This window comes from Zea mays, chromosome 8 (genome assembly GCF_902167145.1).
Source record: "Zea mays cultivar B73 chromosome 8, Zm-B73-REFERENCE-NAM-5.0, whole genome shotgun sequence".
Classification (NCBI taxonomy): domain Eukaryota; kingdom Viridiplantae; phylum Streptophyta; class Magnoliopsida; order Poales; family Poaceae; genus Zea; species Zea mays.
This window is the reverse complement of record NC_050103.1, coordinates 84,180,058-84,189,462: the sequence shown is the minus strand read 5'-3', so window position 1 is coordinate 84,189,462 and position 9,405 is coordinate 84,180,058.

The following is a 9,405-nucleotide window of genomic DNA, read 5'->3' as shown; positions in this document are numbered from 1 at the left end:
CCCGCGATTTGGCACTCGGCAAAGAATATTTTAATATTTTTAAAAAATCTTTGCCGAGTGCCCGCGATCTGGCACTCGGCAAAGCCGTTGAATAATAACCGGTCGTCTTCCTCTCTTCTTCTCTTCCTCACCGCGCGCCGCTCTCTTCTATTTTCTCTCCACCGCGCGCCGCTCCCGCCGCCGTGCCTCGCGCGCCGCCGGCCACGCGCGCCGCCAGCCCGCGCGCCCCGCCATCCGCCGCCAGCGACGCCGCCAGCCCAAGCGCGCGTCCCCTGCGCCCTCCGCCGCCAGCGACGCCGCTAGCCCAAGCGCGCCGCCCCCACGCCTCCGGGCCGCGCGCCGCCGCCCCTGCGCATCCTCCCCGTCTCTCCGGCCCGGCCATCCTCCCCGCTCCGGCCATCTCCGCCACCCCCCCGCTCCGGTCATCTCCGCCAACCACCGTCACTCCGGCTAAGGTATACGATAAATTTTTATATGAAATTGTTATACGATCTATGAAATTGTTATATGAAATTGTTATACGATCTATGAAATTGTTATATGAAATTGTTAGGTTTGAAATTGTTATATGAAATTGTTAGGTTTGAAATTGTTATATGAAATCTCTCGCTATGGTTATATGAAATTGTTAGGTTTGATATTAAGTGAGTTTGGTTGCCGCCGTCGTCTCACTCTCACTCACTCACTCACCCGCTCGCTCGCCGTCGTCGCGCCCACCGTCGTCTCACTCTCACTCACTCACCCGCTCACTCTCTCTCACTTAGATGTGACTTGCATTCATCGTGTCGTTTGTATATGTGCGTGTCAGCCATCGTGCTGTTAGATCTATTTGTAGGTTTTGAAAACCTCCCCATACAGGGGAAGTGCTGCCGATTTTTTTGACATGCTTGTTTATTTTTTATAGAGAAGATACTTGTCTTCCTAGCCACTGCGGGTCTGCCTGCACCGCGTCGCGTCGCCACTGCACCAACCCGCCACAGCCCCGCTAGCGTGACTCCACCGCCACCCTAGGTATAACCTCTATGTCCGCATCATGGTCGTAGATCACGTAACCCAGTTAGGCGTCTCCCGTTCGAAAGAGATACGGTGTAGATATGCAGATCTTTGCATATCTACAAACGTATCAGTTTCGAATTGTCCACGTTTTTTGGACAGCCCGCGGTTGCGTAGATGGTGTTAGTTTCCATGCTCTACTCCGGTCCGAGAAAGAGTTTCGGCGTCACCTACCTGTTGTTCTCCGGACAGTACACTCCCTGCCAGGACGTGTATCCGGAGAACAGCGGGGAGGTGCTGCCGAAATTCTATCTCGGATCGGAGTAGAGCATGGAAACTAACTCCATCTACGCAACCGCGGGTGGGATTAGGACCTATCGTCACCTATTAGAAGGTAGGAACGTAGTGTACATGCATTACATGTCTATATTAAACTATACTCGGTTATATATGTTAGAGGATGGAGGACCGTGAGTGGATGTACACGGGCCGCGTTCGACGTAATGATGTCACCCCAGAATGGATTAGGAAGACCGATGCTTTCGTGGAACGGGCATATGGCGAAGCTGCTAAAGGAGCTAGCCTAGTCCCTTGTCCGTGCAGCAAATGTGACAACCGGAAAAGAAAACCAAAGAAGACCATGGTAGAACATATTTGGAAGAATGGATTTACGCCGGACTATACTCGGTGGATCTTCCATGGTGAAGCGCATCGCACGAGAGAGGAGGTGGTGAGACAACGCGTCGAGGATTACGATGCTGATGCCGGGGTAGCAGACATGTTGAACGACTATCACGAGGCACAGTTCGCCGAAGGACGTACGGAGGACGAGCCAGAGGCGACCGCAAAGGCATTCTACGACATGTTTGACGCGGCACAGAAACCCCTTCACGGCAAGACAAAGGTTTCTCAACTGGATGCCATTGGGCGTATAATGGCGTTGAAGTCGCAGTATAGCATGAGTCGAGACGCCTTCGATGGTTTGTTGACAGTTATTGGCAGCCTGCTTCCGGAGGATCACGTTCTGCCAAAGAGCATGTACGAGGCACAGAAACTCCTTCGTGCACTCAAGATGACGTATGAGCAGATACATGCTTGTCCGAAGGGCTGCGTCCTATTTAGGAAAGAACACACTGAGGCAAAGTACTGTCCGAAGTGTAAATCGTCTAGGTTCATGGAGGTAGACTCTGGTGATGGACAGAAGAAGCAGCTCGACATCCCCGTGACAATCCTACGCCTAGTGGTGGTAAGACATGGAGAAGGCCTAAGGCCGATTTCGTCCTGAGCAGGGCCCAGAGGAAGGAAGTACTACAGTGGATCAAGATGTTAATGTTCCCTGATGGGTATGCAGCTAACCTTAGTAGGGGGGTGAACTAATCTACTCTGCGAGTCTTAGGGATGAAGAGTCATGACTTCCACATATGGATTGAACGAATTCTTCTGGCGATGGTTCGAGGCTATGTCCCTGAGCATGTCTGGCTAGCGCTTGCAGAGTTGAGCTATTTCTTGCGCCAGCTTTATGCAAAAGAGTTAGCTCGGACCATGATTGCAGACTTGGAAAGGATGGCACCCGTGTTACTGTGTAAGCTGGAGAAGATCTTTCCACCCGGCTTCTTCAATCCGATGCAGCATTTGATTATTCATCTCCCATATGAGGCACGAATGGGGGGGCCCGTGCAGGGACGTTGGTGCTATCCAATCGAGAGATGTCTAAAGAGTATCCGAAAGAAATGTAGAAATAAATGCAAAATCGAGGCTTCCATTGCAGAGGCATACATACTGGAGGAGGTGTCAAACTTCACAACAACTTACTATGGTGACAAACTGCCGAGCGTGCATAATCCACCCCCTCGTTACAATGATGGCGGCAATGAATCGAACCTCAGCATTTTTCGAGGGCAACTCGGAAGCGCGAGTGGTTCGACCACCAAGACCCTGAGACATGAAGAGTGGCGCCATATCATGCTATATGTATTGACCAACCTTGAAGAGGTGACGCCATACATGGAGCAATTTCTTCATGAATTCTGGCGTCGATCAAGGGACCCAACTCCACAGGAATATGATACCCTTCTTAGAAAGGGTGCGGGAAATGGATTGCCCGATTTCATTTCCTGGTTTAAACATAAGGTACGTGCTTAGTTTGTTATTCCAAGTTGCTCTTACGTGCGAATAATATAACAATCTAGCGTGTTTGAACTTGCAGGGCCAAAGAGAGCCGTCTATGAGTGCCGAGTTGAGACAAGTAGCCAATGGCTTTGCCTATAGGGTCAGGAATTTTTCTGGGTATGACATCAATGGATACCGTTTTCGCACAACAAGCTACGACCAAAGTCGGCCCAATCGAAAAACCACGTGTTCTGGAGTCTTTACGCCCGGGCTTGACGAGGTCGAGTATTATGGAAGAATTGAAGAAATATATGAACTCAATTTTTATGGTTCCAAACCTCTTACTCCAGTGATATTCAAATGTCATTGGTTTGACCCTGAAGTTACGAGACGGACACATTCTAATCTTGGGATAGTCGAAATTCGACAGGATTCCACCTTAACAGGAGACGATGTCTACATTGTGGCCCAACAGGCCACACAAGTGTATTATCTTCCATATGCGTGCCAAACGAAACAACATCTTAAGGGTTGGGATGTTGTGTATAAGGTATCACCGCACGCTAAATTACCTGTTCCAAACGATGAAGATTATAACTTAGACCCGGACACATATGACGGAGAGTTCTTCCAAGAAGATGGGCTCGAAGGGCAATTTGAGATAGACTTAACCGAAGCGATCGGAATGGAAGTAGATATTGAAATGGTTGTTGATGACGAGGATGATGAGGTGCAAAATGAGAATGACTTAGAAATACTTGAAGGCAATGCCAATGACGAAGTTGCGCCTTCAGATGATGTTGACTATGAAATGGTTGATAGTGATGATGACACTTATGATCCGGCTAACCCGGACACATATGAAGATTATTTTTAATCGATGTAATGCTATATTTCATTTATTTTGCATATGTTTCTAAATACATATTTTTTTATCTGTGCTTAATTGTTTACTCTTAATTGCAGGTTGTTGGACAAAGATGGTGGGCGGTGGGACGAGGACGAGGAGGGGGAGGGGGAGGGGGAGGAGGAGCACCCGTAGGACGGAGGAGGAGGCGCAGCAGGACGACGCCGTACAGCAGCAGGTGGAGCAGCAAGCCGCTGTCGATGCGGCACAGCAGGACGACGACGATGCGGCGCAGCAGGACGACGACGACGACGACGACGCCGCTCAGCAGGACGTCTCAGGTTCTGGCTCCTCAGGTTCGAGGAGTATCTACCTGCGAGGTCCCGCGAGCCTACCTAAGCGACCCATACTTCGTGACAGACGTCCGCTCATACGACCCGATGGAGAGAGGTAGGTAACTTTAGATGTTGTTGCTGCTTTTTCATATTATATGTTCAAATTAATAATAGAAACTAATACTTCATCTTAATCACTTCGACAGGTCTTGGATGGTTTTGGAGACTGCAGGGGGTCACGGCCGCAACCCCAATGGCATCCTCGGCCTTCTATGCCGGGAACACTTCCCTGGACTTGTCGAGTACGCCGGAGTGACGAGCCCAGCATACACCTTCGACCACTACGCCGTCGCCCCCGATGCAGTAGATCAGGACGGCAGACAATTCAACAACAAGGCGGAGCGGGTCAAGCAAGAACTGTGGGTAAGTCTTCCTCGCACTATATTGTTTAATAAGTCGCATTTGTTGCATATTCTTTAAATAATGTATGGATACATCGTCTTTGTATGTAGGATTTCTTCAGGTGCGATGCTGGATACGAGGCCAGGGCGGATGTGGTGTCTACGACGTGCTGTAAGAAGCTCGTCGTGGACATGCACTACGAGGCGCGCATCCAGGCCATCGTCACTTACCACGGCTCCGTCCTTGGGGAGAAGGTGAACAAGAAGGACGCCCGAACCATGTCATTGACTGCGGACCAGTACTTGCAGGTAAATACAAAACTTTATTATTGGTACTAAATATGCTTATTCTTATCTTCTGATATGCGGTGTACTTATATTTTTTTAGATGATTCCTCATTGGTGCGCCGCGCATCCAGAGTGCTGGGAGAAGATGGTGCAGAGGTGGTGCTCGGCTGAGTGGGACGAGGCGCACAACGCTGGCCGGGAACGGCGTTTGCTGATGCAAGGTCCCTCCCACCATCAAGGCAGCCGCAGCCTGGGCAAATACGCGGAAGCATGGGTACGCGCTCTTTTTTATTTAGGTATATAACTTTCGATTAGACATGATTTCTAACCATATCGTTGGTTTTCTCGCAGTCGGCGGCACATGGTGGCGCGCCTTGCTCCACGTTCTCGGCATATGCCATGGCCCACAAGGGGAAGGCGACGTCCGACGTCACCTACAACCCGGATGACGGGCCCGAGGCGTACACCAACCCCGCCATCCACAGCCGACTCAGTGAGTACACCGCAATGGCCAAGGAGGTCCATGGGCCAGATTACGATCCGAGGACCGAGGACATCGACGGAGATGTCCTCATGAGGGTCGGAGGAGGCAAGAGGCATGGGCGGTACTGGATTGCCGACGGGGCAATCGACTCGTCCTCCACTCCCACTCTCTCTCAGGTGCGAGCAAGGAGCACGAGCGCGAGCCCAGCCATACGACCTCGGCAGGACACCTCACAGCATCGTATCCAGCAACTCCAGGTTATTCCTTATCTATTCATCGTTCATTAATTTTTATATATCTTCTCTTTGCATTATCGTAACATTAGGGCGAAATATTACAGACTCAGCTAGATGATGAGAGGAGGCAACGTGAGGAGCTGGAGAAGAGGATGGCGGAGATGTTCGCGTACATGCAGAGCCTTGGCGCCGCACAGGGTCATGCTCCACCACCTCCGTTGTTCCCTGCAACTGACCCTGCTGAGTTCACTACTCCTGTGAGTATCAAAATTTTAGTACTGCATGATATATATTCATATGTTCTCACACATACAATCTATTCTCTATGCAGGGTCAATCGGCGGCGTCGAACAACCCTCATGCTTCGTCCAGCCCTTCGCCGAACCAGTCCAGATGCCCACCTCGTTGATGATCCAGACTTGGTCTTGTGAGTGTTGGTGATGTTTGGCTAGACTTGGTCTTGTGAGATACTTGGTGATGTTAGTGATGATCCAGACTTATATCTGTTTTGTGATGAACCTGACTTATATTTGTGAGACTTATATTAGTGACACTTTGTGATATATATGGTGTTGATGACAAATGTGTTCATTCTGTGATGCGTTTGATATATATCTTTTGATGTGAATGATATATATCTTCTGTGATATATATAATGTGATGTGAATGATATATATCTTTTGTTTGTTTGGATGGAACAGCAAAAACAAATAAAAAAGGAACATCCTGGTCACTTTGCCGAGTGTAACACTCGGCAAAGGTCGCTTTGCCGAGTGCTATGACCATGGCACTCGGCAAAGAAGGAAACCTGGGAACCGGTAAAGCCATCTTTGCCGAGTGCTGACTATGGCACTCAGCAAAGAAGGAAACCTGGGAACCGGCAAAGATGTCTTTGCCGAGTGCCATTGCCAAGGCACTCGGCAAAGGGACTGGCAAAGGGGCCCACTGGAGGGTTCTTTGCCGAGTGCCAGTCCACCAGGCACTCGGCAAATAAACCTCCTTTGCCGAGTGTCGCCGTGGGCACTCGGCGAAGGATCCGTCACCGTCACTTGGCGCCGTGACGGTGACTTTTCTTTGCCGAGTGCCAAATGGCACTCGGCAAAGTCTTTGCCGAGTGCCCGACAAAAAGTACTCGGCAAAGATGCTGTTGCCGATGTACAGTTCGCCGAGCGTTCTTTGCCGAGTATTACACTCGGCAAAGCATTTGCCGAGTGTAAGATAGCCTTTGCCGTGTGTCTTAGACACACGGCAAAGAAGCTGATTCCGGTAGTGATACATGAGTGAACCAATTATTTGGGAATATCTCAATTGATCTCTTGCTATTCCTTGATTTTCCTTCAATAGCTTACTAGGATCATAAGGCGTTGGAGTAGGTTCACATTCGCTAAAACCATAGCGACTCAAAACCTTTTCCACATAATGGGATTGCACAAGTGTGATCCCACCATTGCCTTCTCTCTGTAGCTTAATGTTAAGAATAACATTAGCTTTTCCCAAATCTTTCATTTCAAAATTATTAGACAAAAATTCTTTTGTTTCTTTAATCACATGAAGACTAGTCCCCAAGATTAGAATGTAATCAACATTTAGGCATAAAATTACTCCCTCGCCCCCACAATACCGATAGTATACACATTTGTCTGCTTTGTTCACAACAAAGTCGATAGATGTCAAAGTCTTATTGAAATTTTCATGACATTGCTTAGTTTCTTATTTTAGGCCATATAAAGATTTCAATAATTTACACACCATGCCTTCTTAACCATTTGCTACGAACCCAGCTGGCTGCTCCTTGTAAATTTCCCCATCTAGTTCTCCATTTAGGAAGCCTATCTTAACACCCATTTGATGGATTAGAAGACCATGAGAGGCAGTCAATGAAATTAGCACACAAATTGTGGTCAGTCGAGCCATAGGTGAGTAAGTATCAAAGAAATCCTCACCTTCCTTCTATGAATAGCCTTTAATTACAAGTCTCGCCTTGTATCTTTCAATAGTACCATCAGGCCTAAGCTTTTTCTTGAACACCCATTTACTTCCAATGGTCTTACACCCATAAGGATGCTCAACGACCTCCCATATTACATTAGACATAATAGAATCCATCTCACTCCTTATTGCTTCCTTCTAAAAGTCAGCATTAGGAGAGCAATATGCCTCTTCAATGGTACTTGGTGTGCCATCCACAAGATACAGAATGTCGTCATCACCAAAAGACTTTGCAGTCCTTGGTCTCTTACTCTTTCGAGTTGTTACATTGTCATGTTTCATAGGATTTTGCATATGGGATTCCTCAGTGTGTTCTACCAGAATAAAATTCTCATGGGGTATTGTTGGTTCATTACTAGACGCATCATGTGTAATTTTCATAGGTAATTTGTTCTCAAAAAATGTAGCATCTTTGGACTCTATAATTATACCAACCAACCTGTCCGGTACTCCAGAGTTTATAATTAAAAACCTATATCCAATGATGTGGAAAGCATACCCAAGAAAAACACAATCAACAATTTTTTGTCCTAATTTGCGCTTCTTGTTAATTGACACATCCACTTTAGCCAAACAACCTCAGGTGCACAAATAGGAGATATTTAATTTCTTCTTTTCTCATTCCTCGAATGGTGTGAATTCCTTGTTCTTTGTGGGAACTTTATTCAGGACATGACACGCAGTCAAGATCGCCTCACCCCACCATTCCTTAGATAGTCCCAAAGTATCTAACTTGGCGTTAACCAAATCAGTTAGAGTATGGTTCTTTATTTCAGCAACCCCATTGGATTGTGGTGAGTATGGCGGTGTCCTCTCATGAATAATATCATGTTCCACACAAAAATCAGAAAAATCACCCGAAAAATATTCTCCACCGCGATCAGACCTTAATCGTTTAATTTTCCTCTCGAGTTGATTTTCAGCTTCTCCTTTGTATGTCTTAAAATAATGCAAAGCTTCATCTTTTGATTTTGAAAGATATACATAACAAAATCTAATAGAATCATCTATAAAAATAATAAAATATCACTTGCCTTCTTTAGTCAATATTTCGTTCATCTCACATAAATCGAAATGTATTAAGTCTAGTGGTGCCAAATTCCTCGCCTCCATAGCCTTATGAATAAACGCTTGTCCAGTGATCAGTACTCCCGCAAACAAAGCAACCAACTCATCTGTTCTTTTTTTTATTATTATGTGATGCTTTGAATTCTACTTTTGTACCATATTGGCACTAGAAGTCTCAATTCTATTTCCACGAGTGTCTTTTGTTCTCTCCGTCCCCTAAACATCAAGAGTACCAATAAGCTCAGCCGCGCTAAACTCCTGTCTCTTGTGTTTTAGAGTGGTCGCAAAGTCCATCCAAGAAGGTGGCAACTTAGCGATAATACTGCCGGCAAAGAACTTGCCAGGCAAGACACACGAGAATTGTTCGAGTTCCTTAGCCAATACATGTATTTCATGAGCCTGTTCAACTATAGGATGGTTTTCCACCATCTTATAGTCAAACAGCTGCTCCATGATGTACAACTCGCTACCGGCATCAGAAACACCGAATTTCTCATCTACCATAATTGTTTTGTAGATGTGCACGTAATATAAGAATCAACATACTTGTTAGCAAGAGCGCCAATCACGGCGCCTCGAAACAGGCAACATCAAACGATCTCTCCTCTTCAGGAGTGAACTGTTCGGGTTTCCCCTGTGCGGCGTGATAGCAGTT